The sequence below is a fragment of the Podarcis erhardii genome, assembly GCF_964252035.2.
Source record: "Podarcis erhardii genome assembly, chromosome: 16".
Classification (NCBI taxonomy): domain Eukaryota; kingdom Metazoa; phylum Chordata; class Lepidosauria; order Squamata; family Lacertidae; genus Podarcis; species Podarcis erhardii.
Window position 1 is genome coordinate 23,112,248 of NC_138514.1, and position 22,939 is coordinate 23,135,186.

Sequence of the window (22,939 nt, forward strand, 5' to 3'; positions counted from 1 at the left end):
GCAAACTCGCAACAACGCCTCGCAGTACGGAACCATTTCGTGTCAAATGGAACAGGGGGGACCCAAAGTCTGCCTGAAGAACGGTTCATTCCAGTTCCCATCCTCTCTTCTTCGCACACATGTCGGCCTGCCTTGGAATGGCTGTGGTGGTAGGGGGAGACCTCGTCACTGCAGTAAACAGCCAAGATTCTGAAGCTGCCCAGGAAGCAATGTAGGCCATTAAAGCCGGGGCTGCTTCCTTGGAGGACTCAAGTCTCTAACTGCTCTTTAATTATTCAATGGCTATAAAAAACACCTTGAGATCAACCATTAATGGGACAGGGGAAGCTTACGACTTGAAGTAGCTCTTGCTACATCTTTATCTCCTGCCGCTCTATCTCAGGGATGAAAGGATCTCTCGATTAGGCAAAGCATTGGTATTATTAGATTTCCTTAGAGCCCTAACACAGAGATATTAGATTATTACTGCAGATACATTTCTAAGGCACTCATCACTGGAGTATCTGGGTACCAATTACAGAGATTTAGAGATCTTTCGTCTCTTTTTCACTAGAGATGGGGAGGGAGACACACTTTCTCTCTTCCCCTTCTCAACTCAGTCCAACTCTTTCCAGCTACCCTTTCCACTCATAATTATAATAAATTGTCTATTAACACAGCACCATAGAGTTAATGGACCTCTGCAGGAGTAACATCAGCAAGGAGAGGTTCCTGGCCACAAAGAGCTTGAAAATGAAAGTTTTAACTAGAGGGGATACAAAAGAGGGAGGGGAAAGAGACTAGGGTAGCCTAGGAAAACAGAGAAAAGGCAGTTGCACACACATAGGCTTGGTTAATAAATAATAATAATAATAATAATAATAATAATAGGGTACAGTTGGGCAAATGTGATAGGGTTAAGCCAACGCATTCACAGAGCAGGTGAGGGGTGGTTTTTTTGGGGGGGGGTATCTGAGAAGTGATTGGGTGAGCAGAGTACCAGGCAAAAGGAGGGGGTAAAGAGAACAAGTGCAGAGCATGAAAGCTTTGGGCAGCTGAGAATCTTGGCGTTGCAAGGACAAGGCTATTTGAAGAGTACAAAAACAGGAATCTGGCTATCCACAGTGAGAAAAGATGCTGTATTAGAAGGACCATTGGCCTGGTCCATCAGGTTCTTCTCAAGTTCTTAAGAAGTAAGAGGAGAAAGGAAGAAATGCTTGGGAAGAGCCAACACCCCAGAGTTTGTACTGAATATCAAGACAGATGGAAAACAGAAGATCACATGGCATCAGGATAGGGATATGCCAAAGTGCCTATTTTCAGCCCGTGACAAGCTTTCCAAACTTCACTTACGAGCACCTGCTCTGCCACCTGAGGAGAAATGGGAATGTGTTGCTTCGTGTCCCCACCTCCAGTGTGTGCCAGAACGTCGTCATCCCCAACCACCTCTTCACCAAACTCAACAAGAGGGGGAATGTTCCACAATGCTTTCATGCTTGTCTTTTCTGCCTCAGGGGTGGGTAAGATGAGCAAGAGAGGGGCATTCCACAAGATGGCACTTGTCTTCTCTGCCACAGGAGCAGGGAAGGCAAACGGCAGTGCCATGTGCTGGAATGCTCCCAGCGAGAGGGGGCATTCTGATGGCAGTGGAAATGGTGGGGCAGGCGGAGCGCCCCACTTGAACTTTTGCCGCCTGAGGCAGCTGCTTCATTCCGGCTCATGGGCGGGCAGCTATGCTTATGAGTCTGCTCTGAATCATAACCATCATAAAAATTCTGAATTGCCTTTTATTTATTATTTATTTCACAAAATCTAAATGCATCTTGATTGGAAAACAAACAAACAAAAAAAAAAAACAGCTCTCAAAGTAGTTTCACATGTGTGCCAAGGCAATTTACAAATATACCACAGAACAGCATGTCAAATAGTTTTCCAAACTGTACAAAAGCAGCAGCAACAACAACTGAAGACAGGTTTTAAAACTGTATTGTTTTAACAGAAGATCTAAGTCAGGTAACTCCATGAAAATTTGCAGTTCTATTTGCCTTTCATCTCAGTGTCTGAATGCATTTTGTACTAAAACGCACACCCACACCTTTGGGACAGTTTTGGAGCTGGGAACTGCATTGCAAAATTTGGGAAAGTGCAAAAAAATCCAAACAGCAACATTCTGATCTGCATACAATTTGGTGAGGTGAGTATTCGGTCAGTTTGCTTGAAAATTCAGACTGAATGACATTCATCTTCTTCCTCCCTGTTTGAGCACAGAGAAAGAATGGTTTAAGTATGCCTAGAGGTGAGAGGACAGATGATCGCAGAAGGCCTGAGGTAATAACCGGATATGTTTCAGCTGGTGAACTACTCCTCTGTTTTAAAAGCAACACATCCAGCGCAGCACAGAGAGTTGATGGGAACCAAGAGGAAGGAAGTTTGGATGTGCAAATGAATGCGATAACATGCTTGAAGTGGGACTCCACAAAATGTAGGACTTATCAGAAGAGAAAGACTTGTTATTTAGGGAACAGATCTTTGACCTAGATTCTTTTTCATAAGTAAAGTTACTGTTATTAAGGGCTGCAAGCCTCAGATCCACTGACCTCCAAAATATTGTGACTGCCATTAATATACCTTCTTGCAAAGGAGACAAAGCTTTCAACCCACCAAGACATTCACACAAGATTCATGTTTCCCAATTGTTGGAATAAGGGTTGCATAGGACAGAACATAACCACTATACAAATATGACTTATGCTAAGTGTTTTTCAAGCTGTATAGGGCAATATAACAATCCTTCCATCCCATGATACTATGCCATGCCTTCCTCTGTGGCAATATCTTGCAGAGGATGCGTTATTGGGCTTCATCCAAACACCCTTCACATACCCTTTATTCCTTTACTTATAGAGACTCTACACACACACACAGTGCTAATCTTGCCCATGAACTGCTACAGAGCAACTCTAATACTACCATCGCTGGCTGAGCCGATGAGAAAAAATAAAAATTTAAGCACATAATCTGTTGGCGCAGATGTATAAGCACAGAGACAACAATTTCCCCAAATATTCCAGGGCGCAATTGTTTCCTGCTCTCCTCTCCATTCTCAAGCACCTCTCAGCTTGACACACTCTGAATCCCAAAAGGCAATGTGCCTTGAATTCCATTTTGTTCCTTTGGTTTATTTATTATCCTTTCTGTTTGAACTTCCACCTCCTTCTGCAGAGGGAGCAAGAGAAGAGATAAAAACAGCAGCAGCCTCAAAAAGGTACAAGGGCAGAGACAAACCTAATAATACGTGACAAAGAAAAGGGCATTTTCTCAAAGATACTTAAATCCAACATGGATTGAGATAAACTTTGAACTAACTGGTTGAACACAGCAGCACAAGGGTGGGATACAGAAGGGCTGAGTTAGCCCTAAAACAACCCATGCAATTGTGCCTGCTTCAAAAGACTGCATAGTGGGAAAGGGTATGGAAACCAAGCCTTATGACTGACTTTCTATAACTGTGTCAACCTCAACCCAACTTGCTTGGACCTAGAGATGGGTATCCAGTCAAACCTTGGTTGTTGAAAGCAATCTGTTCTGGAAGACTGTTCAACTTCTGAAACGTTCAGCAATGGAGGTGCGGCTTCCAATTGGTTGCAAGAACTTCTTGCACTCAAGCAGAAGCCACGTCAGACCTTTGGGTTCTGAGAAACGTTCGAAAACCGGAGCATTTACTTCCAGGTTTTTGGCATTCGAGAGCCAAAACGTATGATAACAGAGGCATTCGGGAACTGAGATTTGACTGTATGTCAATTCTGGTTGCTCTCAGTTTTGTATTATTCTTTTCTCAATCTTAAGTGCAGTTCCTCACATTTGTACATCAGTCTGTATTAAAAGAAATTAAAAAGTCACTGTGAAAACTCTTCATTTGAGTGCAAATTTACCCCATTATACATACTTTTCTATGCAGTTTTGCCTTACATACTTTTTGCAAAACAATTTGCCCTACTATAAATAACTTTTGTGTGTTGTTTTCACCAATATATGCACACTTTACCCTACTATGTATGCATTTTTGCATACAAGACATGGCTGGAGAGCTGCATTGCAAAATTCAGATGTCTGACTTTCAAAGGATTGCTGCGTTTCAGTTCATGCATTGTTTCAGAAAGTGCAAATTAGATGGGCTTGCCTTTAAATGCTAACTGAATTTATTTTCTCATCCAACCCTACTTGGACCTGACCTATCTGACTAGACCTGACTTTTCATAACACAGGAAGGCAATTCCCATATCATCTCAGTAGGTATATTAATTGAATTCTATGAATTGATGAAATTAGTTGTTACTCCACAGGGAGAAAAGATAATATAAACCAGCAAGGATGGTGACTGTATGAGTTGCTAATCGCTCTCTTCCCCCAGCCCTCCATTTCAGGCAATGCTAGAGTTCCTTGGAAGCTTCCCGGGGATAATGCAATGAGAAAGAGCTTTGCCTGCGGCTATCAACATACCACTATAATGTGCAACCAGGACAAAGTGTCTACATTCACACCATACATTTAAAGCACAGTGATGGCACTTTAAACAGTCATGGCTCCCCCAAAGAATTTTGGGAGCTGTTGTAGGACTACAAGAAGTTTTGTAAGGAGAACTATATGAAATATTGCAGAAAAGATTTATGAGAATGGATTTTGAGTTATGGATTATAAAAAAGTAATAGTTAGGATAACAAATGTAAGATTAAGAGATGAGGTTTGAAAATCATTAGATATGGCTGATGGAAGTCTCAAGCTTAAATACCCAAAATGTTGTATAAGATGAGATGAGATGAGATGTTCTGTTTGGAAAATATATGTTAAAACTAATAAAAATGTATATTAAAAAATACAAAGAATTTTGGGAGCTGTAGTTCATTAAAGGTGCTGTGAGTTGTCAGGAGACGCCTATTTCCCTCCCAGAGCTAAAATTCCCTGAGTTCCCTGGGAAGAGAGAACTGCCAAACCACTCCAGGAGCTATAGCTCTGGGACAGGAATAGAGGGTCTCCTAAGAACTCACAGCACCATTAACAAACCACAGCTCTCAAGATTCTTGGGAGAAGCCACAATGGCTTAAAGGGGTATCATGGTTTTAAAGGTATGGTGTGAATGTGGCCAGTGTTGGGCATAATCTTGAGGGGGGTGAGGAATTCTGAGCTCAGAAGGAGCAAATAGGCCGAGTCACTGTGGCCAGCATCCTATAATAAAGGAATGTCCATCCTAGAAGATCAGACCCTCCAAGTATCCCTATTTTCCAGGGAAAGTCCCAGATTTACAACAGCCATCTGCTGTTTCTGATTTGATCCCAGAATGTCCTGCTTTTCCTTAGGCTGTACCTTTTTTCATCGGAGAAATGTTGGAGGGTATGGAGTTATGAAACCTCTGAGCCAAGGAAATAAGTAAATATGCAACATTTAGAAGACATCTGATGACATTCTTGTACAGTCATACCTTGGTTCTCGAATGCCTTGTGACTCAAACGTTTTGGCTCCTGAACGCCAAAAACCCAGAAGTGTTCCTGTTTGAGAATTTTTTTTCTGATGCAGCTTCCGATTGAGTGCAAGGCAGGAAGCTCCTGCAGGCAATTGGAAGCAGTTCATTGGTTTTTGAACATTTTTGGAAGTTGAATGGATTTCCAGAAAAGATTCCATCCGAGAACCAAGTTATGACTATATAGGAAACTTTTTAAATATTTAATTGTTGTGGCAAACCAGTCAGAGGAGTGAGGCATCAATAATAAAATTATTAATATCATTATTATGGAGTTGGACGTCCCTATTTTCATTGGAGAAATGTTGGGAGATGCCCCTGCTTATATTCTGCAAGCAAGATGGCACATCTGCAGAGCTCCCTCAACAAATGTGTTGGTTTAAAAGCATTTCCCCCCCTTCTCTCTCTCTCTCTCTCTCTCTCTCTCTCTCTCTCTCTCTCATGACAAGATAGTTTAGAAAGCCCTGCCCTGGCAAAACGAGATCCTCTAGTCCATCATTCCTACATCACCTTCTGGCCTTCAATTCACTTAAACCTAGAACAGTCGTGTTTGAGCAGGGAGTCATCTCTGCCACATTCCTTCACCTCCCTTTCCAAGCACACAGTCAGACTGCAAGGATATTAACATGGATGGCAGAGCCTGTCAGGCAGCCTGACAACAGCGAGATTTCATTAGCGTCAAAAGGAGGAGCGGAAAGTGGGGAGCGGGGTGGGGTGGGGAGAAAAACACCTCCTGGAGCCCCCCTGAGGAACTCCCCTCCAGTTCATTCATATTCTACAAGTCTCACACAACCTTCAGTGGATGCCAGGTGCAATAAAGGAGAGTTTGCCACTGAGCCTGATGGCAGAACAGCCCCCGAGGCCCTCCTCACACTGCCTCCAGGCACAGAGTAACTCTGGCTGGCTTTGGCGAACCAGGTCCTCACCTCCTGGCAGGCAAGAAAGCACACTCAGATCCTTTCTTCCTCATCGCCTGGGGCTGGAGGCGGCTGGAAGAAAAAGGGAGAGGAATGAAAGGGAGAAGGACAGGGGCAGGCAGCGAGAACCACATTCCAGTAATCCATAGCTGCTAATTGATTCGGAGTTTCGTTTTCTTCCTTCGTCTTCTCTGAGTCGACCCTTTGCGTGTCACGCCTCGGGACGTCCTTCCCCCCTTTCCCGTCAGTGCAACAGAGGAAGGCACTGCCAGCCTCAGAGAAGCCCTTAGCCGATTAAGAGAGTCCCCACTTGGCATTCCGCGTACACAAATGCTCAATCTGCACGCGGCGGCGAAGAGTATTTCTGCTTCCTTCTCTTTTCACAGCGTCTGTGCCTTCCCCTTGAATAAATCAATATGAACGTAGCCCCAAGCCTCAAACAGAGAAAGAGATTGCTTTCACCTTCAGCCGGAGACCCCAGGGTGAAGGGGCTGGTGGAAATGTGTGGAGGCAGCCTGAATAAACCCAGCCAAAATTAAAAGGAACCTGTGCGGGTTCCTTTTACTTATTTATTACTTATCTGCTGCTTACAGGAACACAAAGCAAATAGAGAGATACTCTGGACTGGCACGTGGGAGACAGGCTGCAACAGTTCTGTTTGCTTCTCCGGAGCTGCAACACTACCTGCATGCTGCGTGGACCAGAGCTCCATGAGATTAATGCATTAGTTAGTGCACCTTCTTTAATAGATCTTTGTCTTCTGTACCACAATTTCAAAGCTGCTTAGAATGATTCCAGAACATGAAAAGAAGATTCCTGGGTTCTTGTAGCCCTTTAACATTGAGACTGTCTTCATCCTACAGATTACTTTTAGCCTCCTTTTCAAAGAATTTCAAATTATTTAAAGCTTAGCAGTCTGACACAAAGTGTAAAGCAATGACAACCACAAAAGGTTATAAACTCCAAGCTAGCCAAAAGAGAGCAATAAGAAGGTTCAGGGCAGCCTGATTACAAACATTTCAAAAACTGCCCTTGTTGGGAGTCAAAGGCCTGGAAAAAAATGGAGTCCTGGGTGTCCACTTAAACATGGGATAATTCTTGGCCTCGAAGACCTTTCCAAAGATCATATTCCACTTTTTGTGCCTCCACTGATAAGGCTCCAAATCCCCACAACGCTAGCCGGGTGGCCCTTCAACAATGTGGCCATGGTTGCAGTGGCAAGGCCAGGCTGGGCTCTGGGGCTCAGAGACCCCCAGTGGCAGGCAGGACAGGACAGGGATCCCTGCATGGGGGTGCCTAATTCGCTCCCCCTCAAAATTGTGCACCCAGGGCTACAGCCCCCTTTTCCCCCTCACACTACACCTCTGCAAGTGCAGGACCCCAAAGAGAGAAACACTCTTGCTCTTACACATATGCACACATGCACACATGCACAAACACCCATCTACCTCTGTTCATACTTCTCTAAATGGTCTCCACTTAGATTTAGAGGAGACCATTAGGATGGTGCAAAACCTGTCCCCTCATCATGCATTTTTCCACCTTCTACCTATTTGGAGCATTTATCCTGCCGATGCTGCATTTTTAGGACCACAAAAGCAGGCAAGATTCCTCCTCTTCTTCTTCTTCTTCTTCTTCTTCTTCTTCTTCTTCTTCTTCTTTTGCAGAGTGGATCCAAAACACTGTATACATATTATGTACAATTGTACATTATATCCACCCCTGCAAATAGAGGCTCAGAGCTCCTGCTTCCTTTCTCAGTGTCAGGAAGATAACTCTCTTTTTTCTCTGGTGCCTGTAATACTGCTAATGTCAGATGTCAGGGAAAACTACATGCCCTAGGCTCCTGGCACTTGTAATATGACATAAATGCATTGCAGACACCAAGGAAGCAGAGAGAATCCTCCAAGGCTTCCCATACCTTTCAATGACGAAAGCTGTTCCAGTACCAGCTGCCAGCAGCCAAGAAGTTTGGGAGGCTCATAGACTGGGCCAGTACGTACGTGTCTTTAAAAAAGGGAGTGACCTTCTACACTTCTACTTATAATTGCTGGCACCCACTCAGAATGAAACCCTTTATTAGCCAGAGTACTAGCATAACACATACGCTATTGACTTAACTCTGCACTGCCCATGAACCTAGGGAGTCAAATACTTGGTCCACCTAGCTCAGTATTAGCAGGGGCGGAGGAAGGGGGATGCAGTAGGTGCAAGCCACCCCCGGTGTCACCACTGAGGAGGGGTGACAAAATGCAGGGCAGCACTCACCACGGGGCCTGCAGCGCGCCCAAGCCACGCGTCTCTCCTGAGAGACAGGCTGCCCACTGTCTCCCACCCCCCCCAGCTGTAGGGTGGCTGAGTGGGAGGAGGTAGACAGACTCTGGAGGCCCCGCGGTGTGCCCCACCCTCAGTTCGCGTCGCCCCAGGTGCCCGTGCGCCTTCCTCCGCCATTGAGTATTAGGACTATTTTTTAAGCCGGAACTCACCAGAATTGAGTTACTCCTAGGTGGGCACCATTGCCATCATAAGAGAACAAGGGAAGTGTTTATGGTGAGTTCCAGCACCTCCTTTTTTCCAGAAAAATAGCACCGCTCAGTATTGCCCACACCAAGAGGCAGCAATTCCCGCCTGACAGGGAGACGTTGAAGATTGAAACTGGGCCCTTCTGCATGCAGAGCTGAGGCCCCACCACTGAACTATAGTGTGCTCCTCATTGTCCATTGTGCAGATGATCCATCCAATTTGACCATGGAGTCAGCAACAACATCCACAAGCCAGCCGCCTTATCGGGACACTTATCCCCAGCTGGAAATGTGTGCTATTTGCAAGAAATTATGGATACTCACTGCTTCTCATCCAACACATGGTGCAAAGTCTGATACAGACATCTGCCAAGAAACACCTTGTCTTCTCCAGGCAAATCTAAAAATAGAGCAGCTCCCCTCCTCCCATCCCTACCTTCTCCCACCCAATTATAAAGTTTGACACTATCTGTTAGCGTTCTTTTCTGTTGGCATAAACCCAGGCACAAACACAGAGAAATTAATAATAATTGTTGTGTCGAAAAGAAAAGGGATAAAAAAAGAGGATGCAATCAGGACGCAGAACAGAAAGCAACACAAACAAATGGTATTTATCCTCCCATACGATCCTCTCTCTTTCCTCCCCCGTTCCCAAGGGACAGCGATGATAATGCTGGTGAAACAGATGAATCAGGGCTAATGTGAGGATTAGGAATGGATTCCAAAGCCCCAGCCCAGCTTGGAAGAGAAAGCGGACTCTTAATTGAAATCAGAGCTGGGATTTTGAAGCCTCTACAGAGTTGGGTTAAGTCCACCGGGACCATGCAGACAGAGAGAATATGAATGGCGTCTCTTTTCAGGAGGGCCCAAGAAGGGGATGGGGAAAGCTTTTTTAAAACATCCATTTGCACAGAAGTACACTTGACTGGGGGACAGACAATAGCTGGGGAAGGAACCGTAATACTTATCTTTGCTCAAAATGTGCATTGGCAGGGGTGTGGAACTGGATCTAGAGAAGGCAAGCTCCTTGTCTCCCCCACCAGCCATGGACAAAGGATAACAGGTGGATGGGACCATCCACCTGTCAATCACCTGATGCCATGGTGAACGCTGGGGCTCACAACCTTCTCTTTTTGAAGTCAGGTTTGAGGCAGATGGGCATGGTTCGGCCAAAACAGCTTCACAATCCCATGGGGAGGCCTGTTGGGCTCCCCACCCTGATGTACACAGTCATTTCTTTTAACCTGCTCTTGTTTCTAATCAAAAAAAACTTCTGAAACACCATAAAATCTGGCAGAACTTGAATAAATCATTGGGATGTGGAAGTGACTGGGTACACCATGTATGACAACGGTTCTGCCACCACAGCCTGTGTGGCCAAAACAATAGGGCATTCTGCAAGCCACATATGGCTGTCCATTGGAAGCTCCTGCTTTTGCCACCTACCTCAGCCTGCAAGAGAGAAAGAGAAAAGGTGGGGCAGTAGCTAGCTGCATTTAACTCCTTGACAACCAATAGGAGATGCCATGGCAAATCTCTGCCCATGTTTTACAGCTAATTATACCCTAACCCAGGAGTTTGTGGCCCTCCACATGTACTTGGATTGCCATTCCCACAATGCCTGGCCACTGGCCATGCTAGCTGGGGCTGCTGGCAGCTGGAGTCCCAAAACTTCTGGAAGCTCTCATTTTTACCAATGAGCTAAACTTTATGCACAGCTGAGTACTCTAAGCTTTCTACCTCTGAATGTTAAGCCCCACTGTGTCCAAAATGGGGCTTCTTCCAAGGTAAATTCATATAGGACTTTGGCCTTAACGGATTAATCCACTTATTAAAGCTTTGAGCTCTACTTTTTACTGCTATAATGATTTGCTGCACTATCCTTCTCCCACTCTCTCTTAATCCTGTTATTTTATTATGGTATTTGACAGATCTACATTTGAATAAACAAATGGAAATCATATTAAATTTCTCCTGTGCCACAATATTTTATATCACACAGTACTGGTAGAATCCAGAGTTATTTTCAATTAAATTCTGTCATTACAGGTCGAGAGAACAGAGAAGTTGAAGATGATAAGAAGGGAGAATTTCCTCATTGGAGTTATGACAAGACTCAGAAAAATTTGCATGATTTTAAAAGATGAAATATGATGATTGGTCAACAAATTTAATAAAGCATTTGCCATTATTTGATTGGGTCTGGTCTTGTACAGGCTGCATTTGTCTTTATGGATTGCTTCTGCCTGCTCTTTTATGAGAATTATTCTATTATCTCCACTCTTGTTTATTTTCCTGTAATTATACTGAAGGAAATCAATTAATATATTTTTTTAGTTCATCAAAACTGCCAACCATCCTTCCAAAGGTTTTTACTCCCACATTTTTTTTTTAAGGAAATGCAACTTTACAGTAAAACAACTTGTATTCCAACTTGTATGTCCACACTGTTTAGAAATATTGTTGTCATGATTTTCTTGGTTGTACTTGAAAATAATTTAAAAACAACAAGAGTGGAGTGAAATAGCATGGGGGAAAGATAATAAAAAATGGGGGAGTGACTGTTTCTTACCCACCCAATATCCAACATGGTGTAAGGAAGAATTGGGGGTAGAGGTGATCAGAGTGACCATATTCTGCTTCTTCCATGCAAGCTGGATTTCTTCTCATATAAAACTACTTCTTGCACATATAAAACAAAGGGAAGGCGCATTGTAGTGACTAATACTGTGATCCAGGAGGGAGTCTCAGGTTGAAATCTCACCCCAGCTCTCTAAGTGACCTTATATACTTCAGGTTCTCCAGTGGGGACCAATAAGAAAGAGGAATCCAAATAAGCTTTAATATAGGAATAGGAAACATATGCTCCTCCATAAGAACATAAAAAGAGCCACGTTAGATCAGGTCAATGAACCATCTAGTGTAGCATCCTGTTCTCACAATAGCCCACCAGATACCTATAGAAAACTCACAAGGAGACCTGAGCACAACAGTAATCTCCCCTCCAGTGGGTTCCAGCAACTGGTATTCAGAAGCATTATTGTCTCCAGTGCTGGAGACAGAGCATATCATGGCTACCAACCATTGATGGTCTCCTCCTCCTTGCGTTTGTCCAGTCCTCTTTTAAAGCTAGGAATCTGTCCAATCCTCTCTTAAAGTTTGATTTAGGTTAGTCAGGTTGGGTATATGGTTATTAACTACTGGAAGAAGAGCAAGTTATACTGGGAGAGAGTGGAATTTGCAAGATGCCATCTACAAGAATCAATCAGGGCACTGTAGCTTAACGATGGGGGGTTAAAACTACATGACTGGCTACCGACGAAAGAGGAGTGGCAGATGAAATTAATGGACTATGCAGTACTGGATAAGATGACAGGGAGAATTTGAAACCGGCAGGACCAGAAATTCTTGAAAGATTGGAGTAAATATGTGAACTATTTGAAAAACAATTGTAATCAATTGACTACGCTTGTAGGATTATAAGAAATTCTGTAAGGAGAACTATATGAAATATTGCAGGGAAATTTATGAGAATGGATTTTAAGTTATGGACTCTTAAAATAGTGAAAATAATGAAAGGCAAGGCTAAGTGATGAAGGTTGAAAATCATTAGACGTGGTTGATGGAAGTCCTAGGCTTATAGCCAAAATGTTGTATAAGATGAGAGGAGATGTTATGTTTTGTTTGGAAAATATATATAAAAACTAATAAAAATATATTTAAAAACAACAACTACAATACTGGCACTTGAGCCAGCTCTTATGGATTCAGTTACATTTTCAGATCCAAGCATCATTTGTGTGGGGTGTTTGCGGCTGATACTATGAAACCCACTGGTTAAGTTCAGAAGAATACCATTTGCAAGGAATTGCAGGTTGGAAGAATGCTGTTCACATCCTACCTGTTGGCCACTGTGATAACAGAGTGCTGGATTGGATGCACCTTGGTCCTGATCCAGCAGGGGTCTTCCTATAGTCTTGTGTTGTTAAAATAAGCAAGTTAAATAACATTTGGTAGCACTGGTTGAGTGTGGTCCAAGACATTTTGCTGCCTAAGGCAAAAGATAAGTTGGTGCCCTTCCTGTTTCATGTAGAGAAACTGTCCAGATTGACAGCTGAATCATATTTCAACACTGGTCACTGGACATGATCCCCAACCATATCTGAGAGCAGCAGGCCGGTTTAAGGGACATGAGGCAGGCTGTGCATCATGCACAGGTTTGTGTGTGCTGCACAGCCACCCCCTGCACTTTAGCATTTTCTGTTGATGGCACCTGTCTCATTTTGCCTAACTGCAGAGCCGGCCCCAGGTTTTAAAGGATGACAAACTGCTATTCTGTGCAGATTCACTCTGAAATGTAACAAAGGCACATTTGAGGTTAAAATGAAACCAGAAGGCTCAAGAACATAGAAATAACCTTTTGAGACTTTAGCAGATTAAGCAGCACAGATTTATTTCAGCCTTAATTGTCACCAAAAGCATAGTAATTAGTTGTCACCTTAGCAATGGTTGCCTTAGAAATAGCCAATAAACAGGTAGATCTTGTTTGAAGCCACAGAGTTAAGTTACACTTTTACATGAAAAGGGAGGGACCCTGATCATCGTTTCGCTCTTCTCCAGAGAAGAACAGAAAATAAAGAGACATATCCCAATCTCCAGGCTATCAAGTTATGGCCTTTACTTTAGTAGGCAATTGTACAACTGCATACATTTTCCTATACCAAGTTCTAACTGACCTATTTCTTTTTCATTTAAGAATAATTTAAAATGATATACAAAACTATGCAAAAACCATATCCTTAGAATGAATAGGGATAATCCATATAAAAAGCTATTTCATATTATTTTCTACAGTAGATTCTTAGCCATGGGAGAAAGCTCTCCCCCACAGCATGCACATTGACAAGGCAGCTATAGCAATAGATAACCTTTCCTAAAGGGTTTGGAAGAATATGATGTTGCGTGCTGAGGTCCCCAAGACACCCCTACCCAATAACTCACACATCACACATTAATTTTGTTTAAGGTTTTTGGCATAATTTTGGCCACAACTTTATTATCATACAAATTGTAAGTGGTTGTTTAGGCATTGGTTATGACTAGCTGTCCCCCCCGCCTTGGGGGACAGCACTGACTCCCTAGTCAGTGCGGAGGAACAAGATCAGGGTCAACTGGAGCTGCGACACAGACCCTCAGCTAATCCCCGCATGTCCCTTGGAACTTACACGGCCCGCACCCTGCCCTCAGGGTTTGGATGAAGGGGATGGTAAGCTCCAGAATTCCTTTAACGGAATACCCGTTCAGCAGCAGCAGCATTGGAGGGGCAGGCACAGCCAATCCATACCCCTCCACCAACCAATTTTAACCAATGCCTAACCGCCAACCTTACAAGTTGTGACGATTTGCTACGCAGTAGGCAAAACCCAATTGGCACACACTAATCAGCCAAAAGGAAAAATTCCTACCAGGCCCCCGCACCAATGCGGACGACCCCATGACAGGCATAGCAAGGTCAGAGCAAAGCCCAATCAAGGGAGGGAGGGCGGGCGGGAGATCCGGTGTCCACAGCGAAAGAGAAAGTACAAGCTGTGGACCTTGCTTAAATAACCTCTAATCCCACCCCTAAATTGGCAACATCAATTTTACCCCAGTAACACCATCCACCAATCTGTATCCAAGCCCTTGATTCTAAGCTGCCTAGCTACCCTGAGGTGTCTTGTTTGGCCCCATCCGCAACCCGTGCTCTCCTTTAATGAGAACACGCTTTAACGTCCAATACCAAGATGAAGGTCTTCCAGGCTTGCATGCTGAGCATGCTGCTTTATGGAAGTGAGTCATGGGCAACCTACAACTGCCAGGAGTGATGATGCCTCAGTGTCTTCCGCATGCACTGCATCAGGAAGATTTGGGACATCACATGGCAGGACAGAGTGTCACACCAAGATGTACTCTCCCAAGCCAACATTGAATCCCATATTTGTGACTGCACACATTAGGGGAAGGGCAGGAGCACAGTAGTACAGCATCTGCTTTGCATGAAGAAGGACCCCAGTTCAATCCCTGGTGTCTCCAGGTAGGGCTGGGAATGATCCCTGCCTGACACCTTGGAGAGTCAGTGCATACAGTTCTGAGCTTGACAGACCAGTCATCTGCCTCAGTGTAAGGCAGCTTCCTATGTTGCCATATTATTTCAGCCCCATCATATCCTGGTGGTCCTGCCCCAAATGCTCATGCTGGCTCTAAACCCGAAAGAGATTTTACAGGAGGTCTAAACACAGGAGGCTTTTATGGCTCACCAGAAAGGAAGCCAGGCAGGAAACTTTACTGATTCAGGACAGATAAAATTCTTTTTCACACAGAACATGGCTAAACTATGGAACTCCCACAGGAGGCAGTGATGGCCACCAACTTAGATGGTTGCAAAGGTAGATTAGATAAATTTATGGTGTGGAGGACTATTGATGGCTTCTGGACAAGATGGCTTTGCTCTGTTTCCACAGTTGGAGGCAGTAATGCTTCTGAGTACCAGTTGCTGGAAACTACACGAAGGGAGCATGCTCTTGTGGTCAAACCCTGGTTGTGGGCTCCCACAGGCACCTGGTTGGCACCAGGTTGTAAGATCTGGTTGCTGGACTAGATGGGCCATTGGCATGATCCAGCAGACTCTTGTTATGTTCTTATGCAGAAAAAGTGATGCCCTCCAGATATTCTGGACAATTCTTCCCATCATTTCTAGCTATTTACCTTGCTAGCTGGGGCTCACGGAAATTGCATTCCGCATCTTCTGGAGGGTGCCATGTGGCTCTCTCTCTCTCTCTCTCTCTCTCTTTCTTTGTCTCTTCTCATAAAGAAAGGAGCAACAAGAAATTCCTGATGCCAATCAGCTACAATTAAGTCCAGTGCCACCTAGTGAGTGAACTAGATAATGGCATGATCCACATGCCCACACACAAATTCAACAGCATTTCCCAGTCATTCTCTTTTACACTCACACAACCCCACATTCCCCAGCCAACCAAATGATCACCATTGATGGCGTTGTCCCCTCACTTCTCTTCTCCCCTTCCTACAAACACCCATTCCAACCAACGCCCCCATCTGTCCCTAACAAGCATAGTAACAGGTGCTTGAACTGTTCCAAATGTTCAGAATTTTTTTCCACTGGTGTTCTATTGCATCTCAGCAGCTGAGCCAGCATGGGTGTGCATGTGTGCATCTGTGGGAGGCCTTTTAATCAACCAAAACCAGAACTCTCTCTGGGGGAAAACCCATGGTTGAGTTTGAACCCTGCAGCCTACGTGCTTTCCTTCACATTTTTATTTTTGTCTTCTGCATCAGAATAGGGGACCAACTCCTAAAGTGATTATTTCCTGCAACTTTACATGCTGTGTGCTTTAATTTGGTACCTCATTTGTGTCTCTATGGAGAGAAACACGTTCAACCTGATGGGTTCGAAGCTGCCATTGGCTACAAAAATCAAAACTGCAAAAATAAAAATAAAACCCTTTGCTGCTACTACAGACCATGCAACGTAGTCTTGCGGTGAGAGGGGAAGGATGTACTAGGCTGCTGCAAATCCCTGCAAAGTTCTGCTCCAGACTCCCATTGCCCACTTTTATCTGCTTGGCTCCTCTTACTTCTGCTTCCCCGTGAGGCTGCTGTCGCTGTCACTCAGCCTCAGGCAGGAAGCCCTTCAGGCTACAACAATGGCTGATGGCAGCGTGGAACCAACCAAATGCCATTTAACAGAGCAACAACCATTTCCATGAACTGTAACACTGGTGGCTCCAGTTTTAGGCCACTTCCACACCAGCTAGCCATTTAACACAGAGCCGGCACAGCCAGTAGGAAGGGTGAGACCACTGCCTCAGGTAGCAGAAGCCCCCACGGGTGGTGTGCCTAGGGGTCCCATGCCTGCCTGCCACCTCCACAATTGGCAGAGAAGCGCCACTGTCACCAACACTGATTGTAGGCAAGATTGTGTCCATGGGGGGGGGGGAGAGATCTTGCCTGAATTTGGCACTGATGAAGGTGCTGCTTCTCCACCAGTGGTGGAGGTGGCAAGGTGCATAGTGGCTGCAGAGCAGGCAATGACGGTAGGAGTTGATAGGTGATGGTGGGAGCAGCAGCAGGGCAAGGCAGAACTTCCTGATGCGCTGTTGCTGATTGAGCACACACCCTCCAACATTTATCCCTTGAAAATAGAGATGCTGCCTCTAATATTTCTCTGACAAAAATAGGGACATCCTATTCCATACACTCTTGAGAGGCTCTTGAGGGTCCCATGGACTGCAAGGCGATCAAACCTATCCATTCTTAAGGAAATAAGCCCTGAGTGCTCACTGGAAGGACAGATCCTGAAGCTGAGGCTCCAATACTTTGGCCACCTCATGAGAAGAGAAGCCTCCCTGGAAAAGACCCTGATGTTGGGAAAGATGGAGGGCACAAGGAGAAGGGGACGCCAGAGGACGAGATGGTTGGACAGTGTTCTTGAAGCTACCAGCATGAGTTTGACCAAACTGCGGGAGACAGTGGAAGACAGGAGTACCTGGCGTGCTCTGGTCCATGGGGTCACAAAGAGTTGGACACGACTAAACAACTAAGCAACAACAAAATTCCATACACTCAACATTTCTCCAATGAAAATAGGGACATCCTAAGAAAAACTGGGACATTCCAGGAACAATCAGAATCTGCAACAGCTTCTATAAATCCAGGACTGTCCCTGGAAAATAGGGACACTTGGAGGGTCAGTGAGCACACATCCTGATTTGTTTGAACAAATTCTGTGGGGAGGCTTAGATAATGCTACTGCTTACTAAGGCTGTGCGTGTATGCTGCCTTGTGAAGCCTTTGCCTCAAAAAGCTTCATATAAGTCCAGTCAATCAATCAATGCTCTTTCAGGATGACAGCAGCCATTCTCTTCTGAGAAGTTCCTCAAGCCAACAGATATCCATAAACCAGTCCAAAAAACTTGGTCAATGCTGACCCACAGGGGCAAGTGAAATGATACTCTTTTCCTACCCCCTCCCCCTGCTTCATATGATGGTGTGGATGTCTTCTTAAGCAGAGGGAAAGGATTGACACACCCCTGTGCAGCATAACATTGTATTGGCTGTTTTGGAATTTCCTTGGCACCACAAGCTGTTCCTCTGTCACTCCAGCCCTTATTGAATTTAGGGAGACGGGTGGGATGGGGGAGAGGAGAGAAAGGAACCAGTCCTCGCTCTCTCCGTATGTTGCTTTGGTTAAGAAGCAAAGCTCACAAAATGTTATGGAATATGTAGGGAGAGGGCCAGGGGGGTTGGGGGTGGATGGGGAGGGAGAAAAGGAGATAAATCCATCAACTAACAAGATAAGTGCCTTGTTCCTCCATCTGTTACTGCTGGGTTCTTATCTGGGATTGGAGCGTGGCAGGAGCGGTACATCTTGTGTCAGGCATTATATCCCAAACTCATATGAATGCATTTTCATGCTTGCAGCAATCTGTGATCCGGGCACCGGCTTTCACAACACTTGTCCTCAGGCACTCCCCACCTCTTTGCATTGCAAAGCGAATTTGGAAATTGATGGCGCAGGAAAGGCAGTTGGAGTATGCAAGCTCCCAGAGAGTAGCTGCAGAGCTGCATTTGTGCTAAGTAAATATTTCTGTACCCTGCAAATATATACACATCCACAAATATCCTTTATTTTTTAAAAATGGACACATAATATGGATCACACTCTGCGATTGCTGTGGCCCATGCCTTATCTAGAATTGTTATCTGCTTAAGTGGAAGAAACTCAGTTCAAGTGTCATAACTTATTTGTTGCTGTTGGGGGGGGGTGTCCAGCCACTTTCAAGGGAAATAAAAGAGCTTATATAATAATGCAAGGTGGCAAAGTGTTGCCCCATTTCACACACACACACCTTTTTTGCCACTTCCAAGTACGGTACCACCTGCAGTCCATTGCTGTGCTAGTAAACCATCCTGACTCAGGGAAGGAGGGGTACAGTACAGCAACTAACTGGGTTCTCAACTGTTAAAAAGTAATAATAATGTTGAGCTTTTGTCAAAGATTTGATAGGGAGATTTGATGATGATGGGGGTGGGGGGTGGATCTTGCTTGACTTCAGAGAAGGCATTGCACTACAAATCAGCAATGCAATATGCACATCTATGTATCTCTCTATTTATATTTATGTACACACACACACACACACACACACACACACACACATTTATATCCGGACCACCTTAGAAAATGTACAGAGAAAGCAGCTAGGAAGCACATAGATACCTAGCAGGTGACACTAGTTCTAAAGGAGCTGTACCAGACTTCACCCCCCCCCCCCCCGGCAAAAAGAAGCAATAGGCTGCCTATATAGCTGCACTGGGTATAGTTTCTCATCAGCCAGCTTCAAAAGTCCTTCCCTCTCCTCTCTCCAAACTCAAGTCTGTCTCCTGCACCTTCCCTGTTTCCAAGCACATGCAGGCTCCCCAAGCAAGGAAACTGAGCGCAACTCCAACCTGGCTGGCAATCCAGAGAGCTTGAAAGAGCCAATTGCCAATTTAATGAGCCACTGATGGGAATCCAGTCTGCAAAAACAAAAAAAGGTGTGCAGGTCCTCATGATTTCAGAGTGTCTGCATGTTCAAAGCTAGGCTCCTACTGATTCATTCTCAGGACCAATACACTTTTCCCATCTGTGGATGAGGACAAAATGGCACCAATTCACGCCCCACCCCAAATCCCATGTACTGTAGCTGACCAGACTTGTACACAGGAGCACAAGAAACTGCCTTATACCAAGTCATTCTATTGATACATCTAGTTTTGTATTGTCTACACCAGTGTTTCCCAAACTTGGGTCTCCAGCTGCTTTTGGAGTACAACTCCCATCATCATTAACCACTGGTCCTGCTAGCTAGGGATGATGGGAGTTGTAGTCCACAAACAGCTGGAGACCCAAGTTTGGGAAACACTGGCCTACACTGACTGGCAGTAGCCCTCTAGAGTTTCAGGCAGAGAGTGTCCTCCAGCCCTACCTGGAATTACCACTGAAGATAGAAAGCAGATGGAAAGCAGATGCTCTACCACTCAGGTACAGCTTCAAGGGAGGTGGCAATGGGACAGCATGCTGCACTGCACCTGGGGGGAGCAGACTAACTTAGGTGGTGCAAGGAAGGCAGTGTGGCACACACAGGCAGTAAGCTCACTGTGCCTAATGGTAGGGCTGGCGCCTTCCCAGACACCATCGATGGGCCCTCCGGTGGAAAATCCAAGCTAACTGAAGCTTCTCTTGCAATGCAGACTTCCAATACACTGAATCCCTATAGGCCTACTGACAGCACTAACTGAAACCTACTTGCCCCAAGTAACCACCTTAGAGGCTGCTATCTGCCAATCATCAAAGCAGCAGACACTTCCTTAGAGAAACGCAAAGGCAAAGGAGACCTCATTTTGTATCACCAGGCATCCCGCTGTGCCTACATTTTGGTATGAAAAATAAAAAAGGGCTCTTGCCATCTCCTCGCTCCCTTTCCGCCCCACCACACAAGAGGTTAAAGTGGTAAAGAACAACCTGGAGGCAGATAACAGAATGACAAGCACTCAATAAAAGGGAAACAGAAGCTGTGTAGGAAACTGGCAGAGAAGGTGTTGGGGATTTCTAGGGCAGCCACAGGAAGCGACAATGACCCCCCATGAACTCAATTTGCTCCACATCTCTAAACCTACCCCAAAATAAAATAAAACAAAACAAATTCCTTCCAGTAGCACCTTAAAGACCAACTAAGTCAGTTCTTGGTATGAGCTTTCGTGTGCATGCACACTTCTTCAGATACACTGAAACAGAAGTTTCCAGACCCTTCTATAGGGTCTTCTGTTTCAGTGTATCTGAAGAAGTGTGCATGCACACGAAAGCTCATACCAAGAACTGACTTAGTTGGTCTTTAAGGTGCTACTGGAAGGAATTTGTTTTGTTTTGACTATGGCAGACCAACACGGCTACCTATCTGTAACCAAAATAAAATGAAATAATAGTATTGTGGGACTCCTCTTCTGGCTTGCAAAGGCTTTGCTGAAGACTCTCTGACAAAGGTTGCCCACAGTTTCTGTCAAAAGTGTCAGATTGAGAAGCCTTCGACATATTATAAAGAAATAGGCTGCAGAATGATGGCTGGATAGCTTTCAAATTGGGGGGGGGTGAGGGTATTTTTTTTATTGCATTGATTGCTATTCCCTTCTTCCCCTCCAAGGAGCTCAAGGTGGATCCCTCCTCAATTAATCCCCACAACAACCCCTGTGAGGTAGGTTAGGCTGACAGGCTGTAACAAGCCTAGGTCAACCAGTGAGCTTCACAGCTGGGTGGGAACTGGAACCTTGGTCCCCCAGGTCCTAGTCTTAAACTTTTTGATCCTATTTTTTTCCAAATCCTCCACACACACAAAGTTCAATGCAGGTTTCCTACAAGACTACTTTCTCATGAGAGAGAGAGAGAGAGAGAGAGAGCGCGCGCGAGCGCATTTATTCGTTGCATTTAGAGCAGATGACTTGGGTGGGGCTTCTGGGAGTGTCATACTGGAGGTGAGTGGGGCCAGAGGCAAGAGTGAAATGAACAACAGACATGACCCATACCTCTGCATTCCAGTCATACAGAAATCAGGGTCTCCTACACCTCTCCATCCCTGATCTAGGAAAGCAAAAAATCATTAACCTGCTTCAAGAACATCCCAACCAGGCATGAGACACCTTTGAGCTGGACAAGGAGAAGTTTGGAGGGTCCCATTTGGTCCACTGGCTGAAGTTTCCACATGTCCCCATTTAGATCCTGCCTTGAATGCTGTGCTGGTAGGATTCTCAGGAACGTCCCCATCCAGGCATAGATCAATTATCTTCAGCTGCACTCCCTGCAGCCCTGTGCAACACTCACAGAATCACAGACATCCTTATTATATGTTTTTTTCTTAGGAAAACTAGAATGGGGAGAGCCAAGCAAGGCAGAGTCAAAATCCTTGCAGCGAGGGCCTCTGTCTCCCACACAGGCAAGGCAGCTGCCTGCACATCTTACTGAGTGCTGGCCCAAACCCCATGCCTGCTTGCCTGGCTGCCTTCCCTTTAATGAGTAGAAATCCTTCCTACTACGCATTAGCGCCCAATGTAATGATGCAATGAGTTTGCCATTTATCATCATAATGCCAGTCAAACGAACCCCCTAATCACATAGACACAAGGAGGAAAAACGATTAGAGTTTATTTGCAGAGCAGCTTTGAACTCACTTCTGCTGCTCCGGCTGCGTAAGTAAAGGAGACGAGTTCTCAGCCTGGCCTCTGGGTTCACTCCGTGGATGGCCAGGAGTTCCCGGGGGGGGGGGGGGGAGAGGAACCCACCTACAGGCTTCTGCATATGACTGAGCTGCTGACGCTCACTGTAGTGTGGGTAGGTTTTTTATTTCTCCTTATGAGTGTAGAGCATCTTTGGAGATAGACTCAAGGGCCAATTGCCTGTGGCTCACCCAAATGTCTGGCTTGCTGTCCTGGTCCAGGATGTTTGGAGAGTTCTCACAGAACATACAGGAGCACTGTCTCATCAGATGTCAGGTTTTAAAATGCCGCAGGGTCTCAAGCAGCAAGATGGGTTGCTAGAAAGAACAGGGATCTGACAATGTGGGGAGAAACCAATAGGTAAGAGAACCCCTATTCTTCTGTGTGAATACCAGGAAGTGGCACAGAGCATGCAGGTGCAGTGGCGTAGCGTGGGGGGGGCAGAGGGGCAGTGGCTCTGGGTGCAAAATTCTGAGAGGGGCGCAACCAGACAGCCCCACGACACACTCCCTCATTGAGGCTGTTTGGCTGAGCTCCTGCCACCTTCTGGAGCTGAGGTGAGGCAAGCTGTACCTGGGCTGGACATTCAGGGCTGGAGCAGCACCTATTTCTTCTCATGGCTGGTGAAGGAACATCTATGCACCCTGCTCCTGGGCTGGTGGAGCTGGGAAGCCAAGAAGTCGCACAGCCACTGGCAG

General features: G+C 45.3%; 1 protein-coding gene and 1 long non-coding RNA gene across 9 annotated transcripts in view; one reads left to right on the top strand and one right to left on the bottom strand.

Moving 5' to 3' along the window:
- The window catches only part of LOC309331117 (protein CEPU-1), a 797,868-nt gene that overhangs the window by 708,826 nt on the left and 66,103 nt on the right, over positions 1 to 22,939 (bottom strand). The window lies entirely within an intron of this gene.
- LOC309331644 lies at positions 10,349 to 11,129 on the top strand. Its single transcript, XR_014151925.1, has 2 exons — positions 10,349 to 10,407; positions 10,983 to 11,129. It is a non-coding gene; the product is annotated as an uncharacterized lncRNA (long non-coding RNA).